Source organism: Podarcis raffonei, chromosome Z (assembly GCF_027172205.1).
Source record: "Podarcis raffonei isolate rPodRaf1 chromosome Z, rPodRaf1.pri, whole genome shotgun sequence".
NCBI classification, from domain to species: domain Eukaryota; kingdom Metazoa; phylum Chordata; class Lepidosauria; order Squamata; family Lacertidae; genus Podarcis; species Podarcis raffonei.
The window spans coordinates 39,502,544-39,522,319 of record NC_070621.1 but is presented as its reverse complement, the minus strand read 5'-3'; the positions used below and the strand labels follow the sequence as shown (position 1 = coordinate 39,522,319).

Here is a 19,776-nt window from a genome sequence, read left to right as displayed (position 1 = left end):
GCTTCAGGATTTTACAAGACACAGGGCAAGCAGATCAAGAATTCTCTTGCTCTCCTTTCAACCTTCCCAGGTGACTAGTCCTTTTGAAGTGGTGGGTTCCTGACTGGTCTTGGCAGCCCAGCAAATGTTGAATGGTACTACCATCCTCTGGAGTTGCCCATTAATATCCTCAGTGTCTAAGCTGTATAGGGGAGGGCTGTAGCTCAGTGATAGAATCCATGCTTTGCATGCAGAATGTCCTGGGTTCAATCCCTAGTGTCTCCATGTCAGGCTGGTAGGAATTTTTTTCTGAAACCCAGGAGAGCCACTAATAGTGTAGACAAAACTGAACTAGGTGTGTCAATAGTCTGACTTTTCATAAAACAGCTTCCTATGTTCCTACCATAATTCACACTTACCGGATTCATTCTTAAACCAGTTGCCCCAGGATTTTCATGGTAATTCCAGAACAACTTAAATTTCTTCTTTTAAATTATTTGACTTTCATTTGTGTAGCACCTTTCTATATTACTGCACACAAGGCGGTTTACAAGCTGAAGAAACAACAAAATAGACAATAAAGATCATATACCTAATAACAATCTGATCCAATACAAAAAAGTCATAATAAAAACATAACTTTAAAATAAACAACATATAAATTAAAGCAATATTCAATAATCCATTAGAATATAAAAGTAAACAGTAAAGTTAAATGTCAGCAAATAGTAATTAAACAGTTTCAATAAAGGTTTAATAAATTATAATCAATGAAAATAATGGCAAGTCACAATTCATAAAATACCACAAAACATACAAAACCATGTAAAAGGGTCAAATTGAGAAACAAGGACAGTTTCCAGGAATGGCCCAAGATTTTCCACCACCTGAGGATGATGATTCAAAAAATAAGAACATCAGCACTGCATACCTTATGAAAAAGTATCCTGTCCACCTTGCATACAAAAGGTGCTTGGTTTAATTCCTGACAGAGATGGGAATAATTCCTGCCTGAAACCCTGGAAAGCTGCCGCCAAAACATGAGCTTTTTGGGCCAGTGGAATGACTCTGTGTAAGACAGCTTCCTGTGCTTAATGTGATCTATTTATTTATTGCAAATATTTCTATCCTGCTGTCCTGTTCAAAAAAACAAACAAAACAAAAACCAACTTGAGGCACTGTGCAACAAATGTGGGAAATGATAACGCCACAGAAAAGAGAGAAGCAATCAAAAAGTTTGAAGTAAGGAGCACAGGAGCTAAAAACAGCATTCCACATTCTCATTCCCAAACCTAGACATATTGGGTAGTTTCCCAGTGTTGCTCCTATCCAGAGTAGGTCCACTGAAAATAATGGGCATGCATGGCTCACTTAGGTTATTTCATTTTAACTGAAAAGTTATAGGCAACCCTATTGGTCCTATACAGAAGAGGTCCATGCAAATCCCTGGTATTTTATGGCCTTGGCTTTTCCAGTTCGGTCCTTTTCCTGCTGTCACGTAGACACCATTACCCATATTTAAAACCCTCCTCTAAAGCATAGAAACAAATGATCTCATGATAACAAAGAACTATTGAATTGCATAAATACATGAAACATCCCAGCATACACAAACACCTTCCTGCATTCATGCCAGAGCCCTTGCTGGATAACTACCATGATATTCTGTTAAATCAGCAGGACCTGTTTCCACATAATGGGCTTAAAATAGGGGCAAATGCATGCTTAATGACAGGTCTGTTTTTCTGACTTTTCCTCATGGGAAGCCCCCTACCTTCTCTGCTCCAAGGCTTCCTCCGCCTTTACATCTCTGGTTTGGCACTTCGTAATTTTGCACCTACCTACACTAATCTTTCATACCAAGTTCTTATTATGAACTTAAATAAGTATTTATTAACCCACACATTTCCTCCCACTCTGTGCTTCTCATGGTTGTGATGTATTGATAATAATAAAGTGACAGTCTGGTTAAATTTGACGCTCAGGGAATCTAATGTGGAAGGATCTCAGAGATTCTACTGAACACCTCTGTGAAACAGCAGAATGTGCACATGTCGGCAGCCTGCATGCAGTTGGCTCAAGTCAGTGTGAAAAGGTTGCTGGGCCTTAGGCCAAGCCAGACTCCTGCCCTTCCTTTGGAGGTGAATAATTTAATGCAATGATGGGGAACTGGATTTGGTCACCAGACCAGTCCTTCTCTTCCCCACCCCCTGCTGGCTAAGTTTGGCAGGGCTGCCCAACTCTCAGTCACCTGACAATCCCAATGACATCAGATGACCATTTTCACCCACGTGGCTTGGAATTAAGCTGTGTGGGTGCAAACCCCAATGATTAGCTACATTTGGGAGCTTGCAAACCCCATTTTGGCCCCATGATGTGTACTGCTGACCACACCTGCTATGTTATCAGGTGTAAGACAGGTGGACATTTGTCCAAAATGACTTTCTGGGCAAAATGAGGATTGGTGGACCATAAAGCACATGGACCAGATATTTGTAGAGCAGGGGGTCCTAGGTTCAGTTCTTGCTGTCTCTAGTAAAAAGATCAGGTAGTAGATATTTATAGTCTCAGGCAACATGGAAGGCTTAAAAAGAGGATTAGATAAATTCATGAAGAATAAGACCTATCAGGCAACATTTGGCCTCCAGTCTGCAGGGACCTCACCTGTTCTCCAGGAATTCTCAAATATTATAGACAAGGCCCTGAGATTAAAGCTGCAGGCTCCCTTAGTAACCTTAGTTGCTGCTCATCAGGCCCTGTAGATCTGAATTCATTTAAAGTAACTAGGTGTTCTCTTACCACCTCTTTTCCTATCTTGGGTTTCTGCTCCCTCCTTCCTTTGTTTATTCTGTTATCACTAAGTTGGACACAGCTTTCCTTTTGGGTCAGAGGCAGAATGGGTGTTGAGCAGTTCCACCTTCTTTCTGTCACCCAACAATATTTCTCTGTCTTCTCCTTGCAGAGGACCCACTACTTGCTTGTTCTTCCTCTTGCTTCAAACATCGCAAAAGAACCCTTTTTTAATTATTTTTACCCTTCTTGCAGGTGTGAGCTGATTCTGTGCTTTTGCTCACATGACTTTCTCCCTGCAACTGTTGGCTCTTCATGTATACTCTTCCTTCATTTGTGTATAACACTGGGTAACAATTTTTTGCTTTTTGAATGTTGTCTAGATTTCTACAACTGATTTAGGGTATTTTTGCACTGCTGAATCAGGAAATGGCATCCATTTCTCTCCATCAGGTCAGGTTTACTGTAAACTGAATGGTGGGCATTGATAAAGGTAAGTACACGTAAATTGCATGTTGCTTCACCATTTTTCAAACTTCAGGGCTTGAACTTCTGTTTCTTGGAACTCCTGGAATGCTCAGCGGCAGGGAGGTCTCTCTTCAGAGTCCAACAGTAGTCAGCCATCATGACTGTGTCCCAGCGACCCTGATACCTGGTCTCCATCTCTTTCATGTCCTGATGGAATCTCTCCCCCTGCTCGTCACTCATTGAACCCAGGTTCTCAGGAAACCGGTCCATATGTGAAAACAGGTAGTGCATCTTGACGCTCATGTTGCAGCCCTGGTTTCTGAAAGCAGTCAGCATGTTGTTGACAAGTTCTGCGTAGTTTCTGGCCTTATTGTTGCCAAGAAAGTTCTTCACTACCAGAACAAATGCCTTCCACGCTTCCAGTTCCACTTCGTTCATTGAGTTTCCGAACTCTGGATCTCTGATGAGCTGACGGATCTGAGGACCATCAAAGATGCCAGCTTTCAACTTCTCCATGGTCAATCCTGGAAAAGCCTGGCACAAGTAAGTGAAGCAGTCACCATCCTTGTCCAGAGCCTTGGTGAACTGCTTGATTAAGCTGAGCTTGATGTGCAGCGGTGGGAAGAGTATTCTGTCTCTGTCCACCAGAGGGTCGTTGATGACGTTCCTTTCTTTACAAGGCACCAATTCCTCCCGCACAGGCCAGTCCTTCTTCATGTAATGCTGAGCACGGTCCCTACTATCCCACATGCACAGAAAACATGGGTACTTGGTGAAGCCAAACTTTTGTCCCAACAAAAAGTTCACCATCTTCAGGTCAACACAAATAAACCACTTATGCTGATCATAACCAATTTTCTCCAGCACATACTTCACCGCTTCATAGTTCTCCTTCAGTGTACTTGAGTGAGCCAGGGGTATAGAGGCAAACTGGTTGCCGTTGTGTAGCAGAACACATTTCAATGATCGCTTGCTGCTATCAATGAACAGTCTCCAATCTTTGGGTTCATACTGTGGCACTCCAAGCTTGAGCAGAAGCTGTGCAATATCTGCACAGTACACCAAGTCCTTCTCTTCCGAGAAAAAACGGAGGTACTCTTGATGCCTGTTGTGGAAGAAGCTGGTGCGAGCACTGTCAGAGAGGAGGTTTTTTTCCTTCAATCTGGATGCTAACAGAGTCCTTTGACAAGCTGAGGTCGCAAACTAGATCATTCAACTCCTTTTGGGAAAATGGATGTGGAGCATCATCTTCAAGAACCACTTCTTCTTCATGTCCTTCAACACTGGACGCATCTTTGTCACTAATGTCAGGAAGTTCTCTGAAGATAGGCACTGGAATTTCATCACAATGAGCTACAGGACGACGTGCTGATTGAAGATCAGGATACTTGAGGCTGCTCCGGTTCTTTCTGTTGATCCCAGCCGCACCAATTTATGGAAGATTCGAGGTTTTATGACTTCAAACTGATCCCTTTTTGACATAAACACCCAGAACTATCGGACCTGAATACTTCTTGTCATTAAAATAATCATTTCCAATCAAAACAATTATTCAACATGGCATTTTACCCCCACCAACTGCTTCTAAGATGCTCCACACAAGCGTACATGTGAACAAAAACGTAAAAAAATGACATGTGGCCATAGCTCAAAAACTTGACCTGATTGAGCAAAACCAATGTGATTTTTGGATTCAGTGCATCAGATTCGTCCTAAATCATCTGAAAAAATGCAGACAACAAATTTGTTGTTGACCAGTGATAATCTTTCCCTTTTCTTCCCTTTCTTATACATGTCATTCTTAGATCTTAGCTCATTTGTAAGCTCCTTATGCAGCCATACCAGTCTCTTTAAATGCTTCCCACTTCTCTCTCCTGTTGCAATTGTCTGCATTTGTGCCTTCAATTTTCCACCTTTAAGAAACTATCATCTATCTTGGACTCACTTCTTTTGAGTATTTCTGACCATGGGATCTCAACCCAGTAGTTCCTTCGGCTTATTGAAATCGGCCTTCTTAAAGTCCAGAATGCATGTCCAACTACACTCAGCTTCCTGCCTTTCCCTTGTCTCTGTATCATGAAACCCAAAAGGACATGAATACTTCCTCCCAAGGTTCCCTTCGTCAATCAGTTCTTCCCTGTTGGTGAGGACCAGGCCCAAGATAGATGATGTTAGTGCATGAGCACCAACACTTAGGAGTTCCTTTTCTCTGTCTCAGCAAAGCTCCTCAGAAAGTCTTCCTGCATCTTCACAGCAGCAGCATTCCAGCCCTCTCTTGGTGAATGTCTGTGACAGGAATAACCACATCACCCATCCAGTTCTTCTCTAAAGTCTTTATTATTTACATTACAAGTTGCATATTACTACCGGTCTAAATATAAAATAAGAAACAGAACTATATACTCTGCTCCCTTCAGCCATTCAGCCAGAGAGACAGGCTCACAGACTTTCACATATTCTGGCGGCCACACTGACCAACACTGACTGCCTCACACTTAACTACATTTCTCCAGAATGCCCTAAGACACCTGTTGCTGGGGAGAATTCTTGTTGCTAAGCAGATGTTTTAAGGGTGCCTCAGGGATGCGCTTCAAGGCTCGTTTCAAGTTTATTTTGGCAATGCACCAACAGATGATCCCCTTGTTGCTTCTTCCACCTTTTGGGAAATTGCCAGTGAGGCAATTCAGGAATTTTCTGGAGCTTACATTATTGACAGAGTTCGAATTCCTGCAGATATAGGGTAGCTGAAGTCCTCCATGGCTATTAGATCTCTCCCTTTGGAATGCTTGGTAACCTGCTCTAGGAAGGCATCATCCAAGTCTTCAGTCTGGCTTGGAAGTCTATAGTAGACACTCACAGTAGGGTCATTTCCCCCACCTGTGTTTTTTTTTAATCCATTTACCCATTGGCCCACTCCAGCTGGCTCTTCCTGTGTCCCTATGTATATTGAACTGATGCTTCCTCAAGAATGAATTCCAATATACAGTTTGTATATTGACAATCTCAAGCAAATTGTGTAAATATCCTAAAACTCAAGAGATGCAAAGTGAATGTTGAAGCTCAGCTAAATCATTATTGTAGTGAATGCGCCCAGAAAATGTGTGTTTTGAGGGGTGGGGATATATCTATTATTGGACATTCCCAAAATTCATCTGGGATTGTCAGTATTCACAGGTGAGTACCAATGCTCATTGTACATGGCTATCGAGGCTTTAGTAGAAGATTGCATTCTCTCTTGATTCACAGTCTTAACCAAAGGCCCTACAGAAGTCAGTGATATCTGTGAACTCTTGAATCACAGATTACCTTACTCCTGTGGATGAAAAGTTAACATGTAAACATTCTCTTAGAATAGTGAAGAAATACGGTAAGTAGCATTGCATGCCAAATGCCGTACTTCACTTCTCTAGATACCAGGGTTCTGATTTTCAGCTTTGTTCTGTTCTGTTCACCGTGGTTTGGCATTCACATTAGGATAATTATCCCTGCTACAAAAGGTGTTTGATTTGCATTACTTTTTAATTTGAAATAAGAATGTGCTTAGAAGCTTCAGTCCTTAGCAAACTTATATTAATAAGTCCCATTAAACTCAGTGGGGCTCACTTCTGAGTAGACATGCCTGGGATGGCATGCCATGTATCTTATTGTTTAATGATACAGTGAGATGAAGCACATTTTATTTTCCTTTATGATAATACTTTTCAGAGGAAGAATTTTTGCTTAGTTTGTTTGGGGACTGAATGCAGGCAGCAATTTCACCAAGTTGTAGTTTGCTACAGTGAGACCAAACTGTGCTTCAGTTGCCTGCAGTGGTTGGCCTCTGCAGCTGCTAGGGAAAAATCACAGCTCACCACTAGAGTATCTGTTTTGCATATAAAGTGGTACCTCCAGTTAAGAACTTAATTCGTTCTGAAGGTCCGTTCTTAACCTGAAACTGTTCTCAACCTGAAGCACCACTTTAGCTAATGGGGCCTCCCACTGCCGCCACACGATTTCTGTTCTCATCTTGAAGCAAAGTTCTTAACCCGAGGTACTATTTCTGGGTTAGCGGAGTCTGTAACCTGAATCATCTGTAACCTGAAGCATCTGTAACCCGAGGTACCACTGTAGAAGCTCCCACGGTCAGTCCTCAACACCTGCAGATAAGGCTGGGAGATACCTCTATGTGAAACCCTAGAAAGCTACTGCCAATCAGGGTAGACAATGCAGTGCAGACAATGGTTTGAATCAGTATAAGGCCACTTCCTGTGTTCCTAAAAACAATGCAACTAACTGATTTTTCCAACCCAGGATTGGAAAAATAAATGCTGTATCAGAGAGAAGTGTATGGCACTCTGATAGATCATCTGCTATTATTGATGCAGGTTGCATAGGCACAATGCTTGGTGGACTGATTGTGGTTTAACAGTGCTACAGAATTGTGTATGTGCATAGGAGAGACCTGTGTGCACTCCCATATGTGCCTTTGTCATTTCTGCTGTAGCCCCAGTGGCATCTAAACAGACCAGTGAAAACCTACCTTGACATCTCAGAATTTCCAGCGGACATGGGGGAAAGAAAGAGAAGTCCTTACAAGTTATTAATGTGATTTGCCAACATACCTTGACAGACCTTGAACTATTTGACGGTATTCTGACAATATCTGAGTACTAAGTCTTGTAAAAAGAAAAAGAAAAGGCAAGATTCAAGCACTTTCCCAGATAATTATTTGCTCAGATAAAGCAAGCACACTTCTTTTTTAACAAATGACTTGATGTCGATCATTTGCCCAATTATCTCTCTCCAAGAGCCAAACAGAGGCAGACAATAAAGGACCGGGAAATAAGACATGTGATGGAAGACACAGAACAATTTTGCTAGCAAATCGAGTCCAAGTGACGGGCATGAAGTTCAAGCACAAAGATCAGACTTGAACAGGTGATTTTCCTCCAACTTTGAAGAAGGGATGCAAGATGGAGTTACCCCTTATTTTTGACATTCCTTTCTTCTTCTTTATGAGATTATCATAGGTGACATTTTTAAGAGATACCTGTAAACATTAGTGAAGCGTTAGTCAATAAACAAATAAAGGCAATGCATTGATGGAACAAGCGTGTATTGAGAAATAGGTGCATTAATCCAATAGATTGGTGAATGCATTAAGCAGGTGAATCAGCAAGGTAAAGTAAGTGCTGTTGAATTCAGGTCCTGCTTTTGGGCTTCCTATAGGCATCTGGTTGCCACTGTAAGAGCAGAATGCTGGACAAAATGGGATGATCTTATGTGAACTCATGAGAGACCTGGGATCGGCTGCAGTTCCCTCGCAGAAATTAATTCATCAAAACTGCATGCAATTTAAAAATGGAAAGGGGTGGAGTACAGTTGCAGCATTCACAAGATATTCACATGTCAAAATTCTGAGGATCAACATGAAAACTTCTGTGTGTGCCAGGAAAGATGTCAAGGACCATTGGGCCTACCAAGGGCCAGCGGTGATCACCAGAGCAGCCTGGGCCCTGTTGCTGCTGCTCTTGCCATTTCCACCTGCTCTGAGGAAGAGGATCAGCCAGCGACTGGAGTGAGCCAAAGTAACAGCAGCTTCCATTGACTCCTTACTCCTCTAACTTTTATCTCTCATCAGTGGTAGAGATTGGACAAAATACCAAGTGACAATTGCAAGAAGAAGGACCCATTGAGAGCATTTTGCAACCTGGAACCAACATTATGGTGCCTTCTGGTTCACTCTTCCTGTAGTTGTTCTCCCCCTCCCCCTCCTGGAAAACTTGCTGCTGAAAATTTAAGGAACTGCATACCGAAGAGGAAACCAAGGGTTGTGTCTGGAAGTACTTGGGCTCAATCTAAGCCATATTCCCAACTGGCTTCATACACATCCTGGAACACAGAGCTGAATATTGATAGGGCTACAAGGAGAAAAGGGAACACCTAGCTTAATAGGCAAACAACCACCATTTTAATTCACTGATCCCTGAAGACAAGTTGAGTGAAGCTCATGCGCTCAACCTATTTGCATTTCTATCATGAGATTGGTCTGGTTTTGTTGCAAGAATCTCCCATGTATTTCATGAAGATCTTGGACCACTGCTCATCTATCCCAGAATGGATTGAGCTTCTGTGTAGGAGAAGATGTCAAGTGTGAAGAAGTCCTTGGACAACCCAAGACTCAGAAACTCATGGGGAAGGCTTCAAGAGATTGATTAGGATGTTTATCACAGTGTAAGTAAACTAAATCCCATAAGTGTTTTCACTTTACTTTACTTAGACCTTACTCCCTGGATCTCAGAGCAGCTTTCATGTGGCTTCCCAAGACAGCATACAAATCCAAAGCTGCTTCAGCTGTAGAACTTTATTAAGTATCTCCAGACCATCTCTAAGCAAACCATTCAAGAGGGGAAAGTTAGAGACAGATTATGGAACTCACTGGAGAAAAGTGCTTTTTCCCCCTTCAGAAAGTGTATTTAAAAGAATGGGACAGCTGATGATAATTTTTTCCAAGAAATCTCATGAATTTAGGAAGCAGTCATAACCGCCCACGTAGCCCAGAGGGTCTTTTACAGAGAGTGGCAGCCAGAGTGGAAGGTGAAGGACAGACTTATTGATGCTCTGACCTGGAGCTGGCACAGCCATAGGTCCAAAGCCAAGACATGATGGCAGCAGCACTGGCTTGGGATCCAATGGATCCCAGACTAGCTCAACCCCAACTTACCCTTGGAACATCCTCTTTTCAGGCTTTCTACTGCCTACTGCCTGGTGAATCTCTGCCAGCACATCTGCGGGCAGAAGGGGAATCTCTGCACCTTTTGAACAATGCTGGCATCACTCCACAGGTGACAGGAGGATGTCAGAGGTCAGCGTTGCTGCTAGATGGACAACACCGCTGCCCAAAGACCCAGCCCAGAGCAAAAGAAATTTGGATTTCTCTGCCAGTATTGATATCTCCACCACCTTTGAAAAAATCATTTGATGTGCTGTGCAGTCACTGAGTACAACCCATAGTTAAGCACTTCTCAGTCCCTTTGATTTCATTCTCCAATTAAGACAACTAAGTTCTAAGTATTTGCCTGGATCATGTCCAGTAGCATGAAGATGCCTGGCAGCAGGGTTAATTTCCTAATCAGACAACTTGTGCATTGTTGCATTAGCACCTATGATATTGTTAGTGTAGAATTTAATATGTGTGGGCTACATTTATAAAAGATATAATATCTAAAGAAGCACCTGTCAAGCCAGATGCTGCCACTGGACACAGACAGTAATATTTTCACAGAGGTGAATGCAAAGATCTGCAAAATAACTTCTGACTTCATCAAATTGTACACACACATAGCTGTTTTCCTTATTATGTATTTTAATTGAGCAGAATGCACCATCTCATGTAGGGGGCGGGGGGGTAAATTCCACTGAAAAAGGCGGAAAAACTGCATTAAATTCCATCAAGGGAACAGCAGGGATCAAAGGCTAAATGTGCACACTTGAAAGCAACTAAATAAGAAGTGTTTTCAATTGCTCAGAAGGAAACTAATTACAGAAACAAAATAATATATTAATGGAAAATGGAAGAGAATGCTGTGATATGATGCTGTGATGCTACAGTTCCTAACTCATCAATGAGATTTAACACTTCAGCTAATTTTCATAGGTTATGAAAGAGGCAACTGCAAATTGCTCCCAACTCCTGATAGGAAAAAAAAAGTGTGCTTTTAGATTGGGATTACAACTCAGCTGACTGTCAGAGGAGTGTTATTTAAGAGACTGAATACTGATGAATGTCTGCACTTAACTTGCATCTCTGAAAAACAGGCTTCAGGAAAAGGACATGAATATGCTACTCTTGGCCAACATCTGCATGGATTGGGCCTATTGTCAGTATGAATTGCAGCATAAAGAAATATCTGTTCTATAAATCCACAAAGCCGGCTCGTGCCATCTAACATCAGCCTACACATTTTCAGCAAGGAGTGGAGATACACGTTCAGATAATCTCTCCAGAATGAAGCGAAGCCTGATCCATAGGGATGAATGAGGCACCACCATCCTCAGCCTGCCCTCAGCCAGCTTCCACCTGCTGACTTCCTTACTTAAAACCTGCCCAGGAGCTGGCAGTGACTGCCATCCTCATTCTCTTCAATCTCAGTGTTGTCTTTGCAGAGCTCAGCAGGGAGGAGGATGGGAACAGAAGCAGCAGTAACTGGTTCTGCGTAATACTGGCTGTAGCCTTCCTGCCTTTTGCCCTACCAGTCCCAAAGCACACCACCAGTTTCTATTGTCAAAATGTATGCGAATTGCTGCTGCTTTCAAACCAGCATACTTAAACAGCAGTAGTGGACAACATGTGGGGCGGCAGTAATTGCTTGACCTCCAGTTGGTGTAACCCTGCTGAAAGGGAGGAAGGCCTGAGGTTGGTGCAGTGCAAGCCTACCAGTGGGAGCTCCAGATTGGCTCTGCCAGCACATTTGCAAGCTGCCAACCTCACCGCCATCTCACCCCTTCCCTCTCTACATAATAATAATAATAATTTATTATTTATACCCCACCCATCTGGCTGAGTTTCCCCAGCCACTCTGGGCGGCTCCCAATCAAGTGTTAAAAACAGTACAGCGTTAAATATTAAAAACTTTCCTGAACAGGGCTGCCTTCAGATGTCTTTTAAAGAGAAGATAGCTGCTTATTTCCTTCACGTCTGAAGGGAGAGTGTTCCACAGGGCGGGCGCCACTACTGAGAAGGCCCTCTGTCTGGTTCCCTGTAACCTCGCAATGAGGGAACTGCCAGAAGGCCCTCGGTGCTGGATCTCAGTGTCCGGACTGAACGATGGGGGTGGAGATGCTCCTTCAGGTATACAGGACCGAGGCCATTTAGGGCTTTAAAGGTCAGCACCAACAGTTTGAATTGTGCTCGGAAACATACTGGGAGCCAATGCAGATCTCTCAGGACCAGTGTTGTCCCGGCGGCCACTCCCAGTCACCAATCTAGCTGCCGCATTCTGAATTAATTGCAGTTTCTGGGTCACCTTCAAAGGTAGCCCCATGTAGAACGCATTGCGGTTGTCCAAGCGGGAGATAACTAGAGCGTGCACCACTCTGGCGAGACAGTCTACAGGCAGGTAGGGTCTCAGCCTGTGTACCAGATGGAGCTGGTGTACCAGATGCACACCTGGTCCTTCAGGGGCACAGTTACCCCATTCAGGACCAAGGTATCCCCCACAACCGCCCGCCCCCTGTCCCTCCAAAACAGTACTTCTGTCTTGTCAGGATTCAACCTCAGCCTGTTACATCATGGTAAGCAGCAGTGACACAGCCAACCAGAAGCGAGGTGAGCACAGCCACCCAACCATGCCATCTTCTGCAATTCAACAATGATGCTTGACAGTCCACTGAGGACCTCTCTCTTTTTGTTGCTTTTCTGGGACTGCAAAATAAAGGAGGGCTTTACAGGGCAGGGCTGGCTGAATGCATTTGGCTTGGTGGGACATATATTCTGCAAAGGAATATCTTAAAACATCCGTTTAGCTTCAGCAGGCATCAACATCCTGAGAGATGAATGGGAGAATCATTGCTTTAATTTTCATACACTTCTGTAGATTTGAAACTGCACTTCATCAGAGATGAAAATGTTTGCCCATTGTACAAGAGTCCTCAATGCCTTAATGAGAGAAAGAATATCTAAATGCACTGTTTGGAAACATGTTATTCAGGAGCACTTAACACCAAGGATACAGCCTCTCCCCAATTAAATCTCACTGCTATGGCAAATGGAATTGCACAGATGTGTCACTATGTACAGTTTGTACTTCATGTGTCTGTCTTGGCACTTTAGATATTTTAAATGTATTTTAATAAGTCTGTCTGTTCCACAAAACTCCAGGGAGAAGCACCTTCCATACAAACTTCCTTTTAATTTCCTAACTCAAGCTGGGACCCCAGCTGGCCATTGTTTCTCTAGCCCAGATTTGGTCAGTAATTTATTTCTTAGTCTGAAAAGTAAGGCAAGAGTTGACCCAACAATGTTTTTATTTGCTTTTGATCTTGACCCACCCCAGCACTTTGCCTTAGAACTCTGTTTACCTAGCTCAGTTTTGTCCACTCTGACTGGCAATGACTCTCCTTCCTTGTAAGTTTTTAAGCAGAGGTTTGGATGGCCATGGATGCGTTAGCTGAAATTCCTGCACTGCACGGGGTTGGACTAGATGACCCTCGGTGTCCCTTCCAACCCTACAAATCTATGTTTCTATTACTCTTTTTAGGATCTCAAATGAAGGTTTTCCCCATCATCTGCTATCTGATCCTTTTAGCTATAGATGCCAAAGATTGAGCCTGAGACCTTTTGTTTATTGAACTTTTTGTTTATTGAACTTTCAAAGCTAACAGAAGGAAAAATAAGGGGGGGAGAAAAAAATCATCATGCAGGATCAATGCAGACATGGAACATAAATCTTAGCAATATTTTGCTGTACTTAACAAGTACTTGCACATATTTGAAAAAGAAAATCCTACAGTAATTAGCAATATGCTGAACTCAAGAGGTGGCTCAAGCAAAGATGCTAATCTTAATTTGCTTGCTTTCTTACGTCTGCACCATGTGAACAGAAATATAAGAGTAAAATATAATGAATATATCAAAAATTAATAGAGCTCTAATAAGAGTAAGGGGAAAATCAAATAGCATGAGTCTGTTAAATCTTGTTGATTGTAATTTCATGTAACCCATACTTTAGCATAGACTGTATATTCAAAGACAAAATGAAATCAGACAGCATTGCAAAAAGCCTGTCATTTTTACTACACAGCCTTAAAAAAAATTCTGCAGTCATTAGCAATACTTTTGAACTCAAAAATAACCAAACAAAAATATTAATTTACTTTCTTTCTTATGTGTGCACCATTTTCTTATGTGTACACCATTGATTAGAAATAATAAGAATAAGAAAAATATTATTAAATCAAATAGCATAAGTGCTAAATTTTGTCAATTGTATTTTCATGTAACCATACTTAAGCATAGGCTTGAAGAACCTTATTCATAAATAATATGAAATCAAACAAAAAGTCTAGCTATTACGAAAAGCCTACCTTTTTTACTAGAACCCTTAGAGACCTGCAGTTTATGGGTATTTTTTTTTTCTTGCCAGACACTTGAGGACCAATGGTCCAAACTGACTAACTCAATATTTTTCAAAACCTTGTTACGTATATTATTGCTGCCATCGAAAGGCGAGGGGTGAGTTCCTTGTTTTAAAGGTATTTAAGGCACCAGATGCAGAGATGAGACAAGAGTTTTATCTGCTGTTAGAGAAATCTCCTTAAACACCTTGTCCCATTATTCTGCAATATTAAGGGATTCCCACTACATTTGCTCCCAGGTATCCCCTGTTTGGCAGCCCGTCCAGCGAGCTTCTCAGATGCATAAGTGAAAGCTGGTATCATCACAGCAGATGCAAAGGACATCTGCCTGTGGCCAAGTGCTTAGTACTGAGCTAGACATATTAAATATATTTACATTTCAAATAGATTTTTTTATATATCTACTGTTTTAAATCTATTACTTCTATTTCGGTCCAGAAAAAAACAACCAAAAAAGCAAGATATAAATGAGCCTAATGATACTGATTATAACTTAGGTTTCTCTCTGCCAGGAGTGAAACGAATTCCATTTCCTGGTCTTGGCTTCTGCTTCTAACTTCTTTAATACTTGCTGGAACATCAGGTGGTTGGAGAAGCAAGCTGGTTCAAGACCTTGTCCAACCACTGCAAGGGGCCATTCAGATGGATCTCAATCCAGCAGGGAACACTCGCGAGCGTCTGCCGCTTGTGTTCAAATCCCCAGGGCTTGACGAAGCTCATTCGGATGATGCACATCTTCATCAGCTGGTAGACTGCTTCATAGCCCCGGGTTGCAGCCTTGGACAAACTTTCACTAAATACGTCCTTACGGAAAATTTTCAAGTTGCATTCTTTTGGAATCTTGATAACAGTGGCTGGAAGCACTCCATAGCGCTGGTTACACATGAGAGACTGGACAAAAACGGGAGTCTTGCTAAGGCACTCCAGAGACACGTCCCCGTCTTCATAGCTGAGTCTCACGCCTTCCCTGATGTACATTCTGGCTTGCTCCACCTCAGAATCGCGGTGGATATTGGTCTGCTGGCCTAAGCAGAAACGTTCACCATTGATAGGGTCAGTACCGCCATCTACAATCACGGAGCGCTGGTAAGCATGGAAGCTCTCCCCAACCCGTTGGCCGAGCTCGTAGTAGGTGATGGAACACCAAAAGGCTGGTTCAGAGTACGGGACGGGCTTGATGTTCACATTACTGGGTCCAGGGATCACCAGAGCTTCAGATGTTTCCTGCTGGCTACTACTACTAGTGCTGGCTGCTGTACTCTCAGGACGACAATGAAGCACAGTGGATGGTGTTTCTACAAAGGTGCTGCTTTTAGAGGTGCTCTTTTTAGGGGCAGAGGTTCTCTTTTTAGGGGCAGAGGTTCTCTTTTTAGGGTCAGAGGTGCTGCTTCCAGGGTCAGAGGTGCTGCTTCCAGGGTCAGAGGTGCTACTTCCAGGGCCAGAGGTGCTGCTTCTTCCAGAGACAGAGGTGGTGCTGCTTCCAGAGACAGAGGTGCTGCTTCTTCCAGAGACAGAGGTGCTGCTTCCAGGGACAGGGACAAAGGTGCTGCTTCTTCCAGGGACAGAGGTGCTGCTTCCAGGGACAGGGACAAAGGTGCTGCTTCTTCCAGGGACAGAGGTGCTGCTTCCAGGGACAGGAACAAAGGTGCTGCTTCCAGGGACAGGGACAAAGGTGCTGCTTCCAGGGACAGGGACAAAGGTGCTGCTTCTTCCCGGGACAAAGGTGCTGCTTCCAGGGACAGGGACAAAGGTGCTGCTTCCAGGGACAGGGACAAAGGTGCTGCTTCCAGGGACAGGGGCAAAGGTGCTGCTTCCAGGGACAGGGACAAAGGTGCTGCTTCCAGGGACAGGGACAAAGGTGCTGCTTCCAGGGTAAAAGGTGCTGCTTCCAGGGACATGGGTGCTTCTTCCGGGGACATGGGTGCTGCTTCCAAGGACAGACATGCTGCTTCCAGGGACATGGGTGCTTCTTCCAGGAACAAAGGTGCTGCTTCCAGGGACAGGGACAAAGGTGCTGCTTCCAGGGACATGGGTGCTGCTTCCAGGGACAGGGACAAAGGTGCTGCTTCCAGGGACATGGGTGCTGCTTCCAGGGACAGGGACAAAGGTGCTGCTTCCAGGGACAGGAACAAAGGTGCTGCTTCCAGGGACAGGGACAAAGGTGCTGCTTCCAGGGTAAAAGGTGCTGCTTCCAGGGACATGGGCGCTTCTTCCAGGGACAGAGGTGCTGCTTTCAGGGGGAAAGGTGCTGCTTCCAGGGACATGGGTGCTGCTTCCAGGGACAGAGGTGCTGCTTCCAGGGACATGGGTGCTTCTTCCAGGGACAAAGGTGCTGCTTTCAGGGCCAGAGGTGATGCTTTCAAGGAAAAAGGTGTTGCTTTCAGGGGAAAAGGTGCTGAAATCAGGGAAAATGAGGCTGATATCAGGGAAAAAGTTGCTGCTTTCAGGGCCAGAGGTGCTGCTTTCAGGGCCAGAGGTGATGCTTTCAGGGCCAGAGGTGATGCTTTCAGGGCCAGAGGTGATGCTTTCAGGGCCAGAGGTGCTGCTTCCAGGGCCAGAGGTGATGCTTTCAGGGCCAGAGGTGATGCTTTCAGGGACAGAAGTGCTGCTTTCAGGGGAAAAGGTGCTGAATTCAGGGAAAATGAGGCTGATATCAGGGAAAAAGTTGCTGCTTTCAGGGCCAGAGGTGATGCTTTCAGGGCCAGAGGTGCTGCTTTCAGGGCCAGAGGTGCTGCTTTCAGGGACAGAGGTGCTGCTTCCAGGGAAAAAGGTGCTGAATTCAGGGAAAATGAGGCTGATATCAGGGAAAAAGTTGCTGCTTTCAGGGACAGAGATGTTGCTTTCAGGGACAGAGGTGTTGCTTCCGGGGCCAGAGGTGCTGCTTCCAGGGCCAGAGGTGCTGCTTCCGGGGCCAGAGGTGCTGCTTCCAGGGATAGAGGTGCCGCTTCCAGGGTCAGAGGTGCCGCTTCCAGGGTCAGAGGTGCCGCTTCCAGGGTCAAAGGTGCCGCTTCCAGGGTCAGAGGTGCCGCTTCCAGGGTCAGCGGTGCCGCTTCCAGGGAGAAAGGTGCCACTTCCAGGGTCAGAGGTGCCGCTTCCAGGGTCAGAGGTGCCGCTTCCAGGGTCAGCGGTGCCGCTTCCAGGGAGAAAGGTGCCGCTTCCAGGGTCAGAGGTGCCGCTTCCAGGGTCAGAGGTGCCGCTTCCAGGGTCAGCGGTACCGCTTCCAGGGAGAAAGGTGCCGCTTCCAGGGTCAGAGGTGCCGCTTCCAGGGTCAGCGGTGCCGCTTCCAGGGTCAGAGGTGCTACTTTCAGGGACAGAGGTACTGCTTCCAGGTACAAAGGTACTGCTTCCAGGTACAAAGGTACTGCTTCCAGGGACAGAGGTGCTTGCCTGGAGGTTAGAGTTTCCTGGAGCATGGTAGCTGTGATCCTCCAATGGAGGACATGAAGCTGGAGCTTCTGGCTGTATTGGCGGGTGCACTGGAGCACTGGAGCTCTGGAGCAATGTGAATACTGGCTCACTGGTGTACTCTGGCTTTTCCACTTTCTCAAAGTGATACGGATTCACACAGACTTTAGACTTTAGTTTTTTATAGGCATTTGCACACGTCTCCATGCTACGCAAATCATGGTGGCTTTGCACCTCTGGCCATCGCCACAGCCGGCAGTAGAGAGTGTGCGGGAAGTTATTTCCGCAGGACGCATACATCTGTTCAAACAGAGGTCTGGTGATGGTGATGCACTTGGTGCCAGGATTCTGAGTGCTGATAGCCTTCTCCAGCTCTCCCAGCTGCTTACTGGCGTGGGTCTTCCTCACCAAGGTCTTGACAGCATTCTCGTACACCTTGCCTTCCTGCTCGTTGAAAGTAATCGTCTTCCAGGCCAGCAGGCGTTTGACGGTGGCGGCAGCGAAGAACGGGGGGGACATGGCTGCGTCGGACCCACAGGCAAATGGGGACACTTGTCAAGCGGCACCGGGAAAACGAGAGGAAACAGGAGGGGTGACTTGCCTGCTTCTCTTATTCCAGAGGCACCCGGATAGCAGCGAAGACCAGTCGCGGTTAGGAGATGGGACAGTGCCGAGAGGGGCGGGCGCTTCAGCTGCAGCTACAACACCTGTCTCGCGCCTCAAACTTTCTCCCGACTTCTCTCACTCCTCTGTGAAGGCGCCTCTGTCGGCCGAGGCAAAAGCTGCTACTAAAACCTCTGCCGGACCCTCCCCCTCATGACCTGGTATCCTATCAGCATCCCTTGGAGACAGAAAATTTGCAGAAGATCTCGGGGCAGAGCCAATCAGAGTTACCAACAATTAGTTGCGTTTGGGAATGAAGTTTCTCATCCAGTTTGGGTTGGCTGCAAGAACTCAATAAATTTAAATTTAAAGCTGCCCTGCAAAGGATCCTGGGAAGTGTAGTTCCTTAAAGATTCTTCCCAAAGAATCCTGTGAGAGTAAACTACAGTTCTCAATATTCTTTTTGGGGGTTGCTTTGAATGTATGGTGAGTACACAATGTTAAGTTCTGCTTGTGGCAGATGAGTTGGACTTAATAGACCTAAGCTAAGCCTGTCCAATAACTTCCGTGGGTATACTCTTGAGTATGACTAACTTTGGATGCAACACCTAGTGGTTAACACTTTCCACACCCACCAGTTCTCCCCTACAAACACTCCCTTGAATGTTTTGAAATTGTTTTCCCCTCAGATGTACACAGAAATGGATCTCAGCGTGATAGAAATCTATCAGGCTGAATGCCCTTGTATGAGCAAATGGACAAATGTGGGAAGATTCAAACCCCCCCCCCCTCATCTCCTACTGATACTCTCTCCTGCAAACACGTACAGCCTCTGCATTCACATTGACTGGCAGACATGTTGAAAACGCAAGTTTGCTGGTATAATGTTTAGAATTTGTCCAAAGATCCTGTGGTGCCATTTCCCCATCCTTTGCATGTACAGACAGCAGTTGGAGCGTTGTGGAGAATAAGAGGTCTGTTTGCACCTCTCATACCCCTGTCCAATAGAATTGTCCATCCTCAGCCTAATGACAGCGTTAGTGGTGGAGTGTGTGTGTTCATCAGGACCATGGAATGAGAATAATTCAATCCTCACAGCCACCACCATCCAGTCATAGAAGGGACCCAAAGGGTCATCTAGTCCAACCCCTGCAATACAGGACTCTCAACTAAAGCATCCATGACAGATGGCCATCCAACCTCTGCTTAAAAACCTCCAAGGAAGGAGAGTCCACCCACCTCCCAAGGGAGACCATTCCACTGTGGAACAGCTCTTACTGTCAGAACGTTTTTTCTGAATGTTTAGTTGGGATCTCCTTTCTTGTAACTTGAAGCCATTGGTTTGAATCCTACCCTCCAGTTCTGCCCTCCGTGTGCTGCTCTGGTTCACCAGAAGCGGCTTAGTCATGCTGGCCA

General features: G+C 44.8%; 1 protein-coding gene and 1 long non-coding RNA gene across 14 annotated transcripts in view; both read left to right on the top strand.

Annotated features, from left to right (window-relative positions):
• Positions 1–19,776, top strand: part of GRIA3 (glutamate ionotropic receptor AMPA type subunit 3) — a 198,910-nt gene that overhangs the window by 165,474 nt on the left and 13,660 nt on the right. The gene's annotated exons all lie outside the window — the stretch shown is intronic.
• On the top strand, positions 15,816–17,279 carry LOC128407021 (uncharacterized). Of its 2 annotated transcripts, none has more exons than XR_008328681.1 (3): positions 15,816–15,868; positions 15,947–15,970; positions 16,892–16,942. It is a non-coding gene; the product is annotated as an uncharacterized LOC128407021 (long non-coding RNA). The 2 variants fall into 2 exon arrangements; XR_008328682.1 differs by lacking the exon at positions 16,892–16,942 and adding an exon at positions 17,228–17,279 and having other exon boundaries at positions 15,827–15,868.